The sequence below is a fragment of the Triticum dicoccoides genome, chromosome 7A, assembly GCF_002162155.2.
Source record: "Triticum dicoccoides isolate Atlit2015 ecotype Zavitan chromosome 7A, WEW_v2.0, whole genome shotgun sequence".
NCBI lineage: Eukaryota > Viridiplantae > Streptophyta > Magnoliopsida > Poales > Poaceae > Triticum > Triticum dicoccoides.
In genome coordinates this window covers 49,968,240-49,970,959 of record NC_041392.1, presented here as the reverse complement: position 1 = coordinate 49,970,959, position 2,720 = coordinate 49,968,240, and the positions used below count along the sequence as shown (strand labels likewise).

General features: G+C 57.5%; 1 pseudogene; it reads left to right on the top strand.

The window, feature by feature from the left end:
• Nucleotides 1-257: 257 nt before the first annotated feature.
• Nucleotides 258-2,050, top strand: LOC119334742 (annotated as a pseudogene).
• Nucleotides 2,051-2,720: the final 670 nt, after the last annotated feature.

The window sequence follows — 2,720 nt, the reverse complement described above, 5'->3', positions numbered from 1 at the left end:
AAGTTCAATGAAATTTTGCTTGGATAAAAAAAAAAGTCCCCGATATGTCCCCCCTCTGGGCCCCATGCGATGTTACACTCCGAAATAGTGCCGTGGTCTGGGCCAGTAGTCTGCAAGGCTCACTCTTGTAACATCATCGGGGACAAAGTCCCTGTCACCCTCTGGAGGTTTCCTCGTGGGTAGCCCACTCAGCTCCCACGCTCCATTATTTAGTTGGCTCGTGTAGTCGTGTTGCTCAAAATTTACTGTTAGTTTGCTCGTGCCCATCAGGCAAGTAAGTAGGCAACAGCGACACCAAGCCTCTGTTTTGTTATACTCCATCGGCCCATTGCGAGCAGATGGAAATGGCAGCAGCGGCTGCCGGCGCCGGTGCGGGCGGGTTGGAGGTGGTGGTGTTCCCGTGGCTGGCGTTCGGGCACATGATCCCGTTCCTGGAGCTCTCCAAGCGCCTCGCCGCGTGGGGCCACGCCGTCGCCTTCGTGTCCACTCCGCGAAACCTCGCCAGGCTGCCGCCCGTGCCGGCGCACCTGTCCGCGCACATCCGCTTCGTGCCGCTACCGCTGCCGGCTGTGGAGGGCTTGCCGGAGGGCGCCGAGGTCACGTCTGACCTGCCGCCCGACAAGGTCGAGCTGCTCAAGAAGGCCATGGACGGCCTCGCCGCCCCGCTCGCGTCGTTCCTCGCGGACGCCGTCGTCGCCGGCAGGAGGCCCGACTGGATCATCATTGACTTCTGCCACCACTGGGTCCCGCCCATCGCCGACCAGCACAAGGTACGACGCTGTCCGCCATCTCCACCTACGCAGGTATATGTTGATCATGATGATCAATCGGCCGGAGTGCAGGTGCCATGCGCCGCGTTCCTGATCTTCCATGCCGCCTTTATGGCCTTTATTGGGCCGCGGTGGACGAACGACGCGCACCCGCGCACGAAGCCAGAGGACTTCACCGTGCCTGCGTGCCACCCAAGTGGATCCCCTTCCCGTCCACCACCGTCTTCCTCCACCACGAGGCCCGGCGGATGCTCGCTGACAACTTCGGTGAAAACGCGTCAGGCAGGTCGGACACTGACCGTTTGTGGGACGTGTTCGAGCGGTGCCGCCTCACCATCCACCGGAACTGTCGCGAGCTGGAGCCTCGCATGTTCACAATCCTCTCTGATCTCTTGCGGAAGCCCGCCATCCCCGCCGGGATCCTGTTACCTGGGGCGACCGACGACCGTAATGAAGACCACGGGCAGAGCAGCTCTAGCGGCGCCGACGGTCGCCAGGTCCTACGTTGGCTCGACGACGCTAGAGAACATCCATGAACTCGCGCTCGGACTGGAGCTCGCCGGGGTGCACTTCCTTTGGGCGCTACGCAAGCCGGCCGGCACAAACAACAAGCAGGAGCTGTTGCCGGCTGGGTTCGAGGAGCGGACGCAGGACCGTGGGGTGGTCTGCACAGGGTGGGTGCCGCAGGTGAAGGTGCTCGCTCGCGGCGCCCCGACCGCGTTCCTGACGCACTGCGGCTGGGGCTCCACCATCGAGAGCTTCGGCTTCGGCCTTCCGCTGGTCATGCTGCCTTTCCTCACCGACACGCCTATGATCGCGCGGGCCATGGCGGAGAGAGGAATCGGCGTGCTGGTGCCAAGGGACGGCAGTGACGGCTCATTTGACAGGGAAGGTGTCGTGGTGGCCGTGCGGCGCGTCATGTCGGAGGATGAGGGGAAGGTGTTCGCGACCAACGCCAAGAAGCTGAAAGAGCTTGTGCTGGACGAGAGGCGCCAGGAGCAGTACATTCACGAGCTCGAGGAGCACCTGAGACGCTACAAAGAAGCCAGAAGCAGTGGATGAACGAGTTGATTTGATCGCTTATCTTATAACTGCATCGATGCTTTTTTTTTTTCTGAAAAAGGGCGATCAATTAAGTTGATACTACTAGCTAGCTAGCACAACTGACCACTGGAGCTTGTCAGCTGGCTGTGTGCTGGTAGAAGTTTCAGGCCCAGTTTCCTGTGAGCTAGAACCAGCCCCATTTTGGATGGTTGCCGGGATTTTTGATGATCGGATTACTGTGTGCACGGCCCCAATTTTTCTGTTGGTTCGTCAGCTCGTGCTTGTCGGTGAGAGTGGTGCCAATCCAACAGAGCGTGTGCCATGCGCAAACCACACGGGGGCTCTCGAGAAGTCGATCTGAGGTTTTGCGGAGAGGACTGGCAAAACGCAAAATGCAGCAAGTGTGGGGTTGAAGGGCACAACAAGAGTGTAGACAGTGTGTAGTATGCAGTGTTAAATATACTACTTGTTGAGTTAATGGAAACCGTGTGCGTGCCTGCATTTTAGGATTTTTTTTCCCGGACTGTGTTGTACGAAAACTGAAACTGCCACAATATGCTGGAATACTCTCGAGGGTAGTAACTGCTCGTTCTTGTTGGCTGGTGCCATGTGTGTATCATGCATGTATGGTCCGTGCTTGTATACTTGAATTCAAAATTTGAAATGGGCGGCGAGGGACAAGGAGTCGCCGTTTGCAATCTATTTATATGCAATAGCTACATTTCAGTCGATTGAATTTCAAAGTTGGGTCAGTCGATTTTGATCGAAGGGAAAAACAGCTAGAGGGAAGGAAGAAACCTGCCGGAAGGGGGGAGGAAGCTCACTGGACAGGCTACCCAGTATCTATCTTAGAGTTTAGGGTCGGGGCAGTGGTTGGTCAATGGTGTGGGGATTCACCGGAGAAAA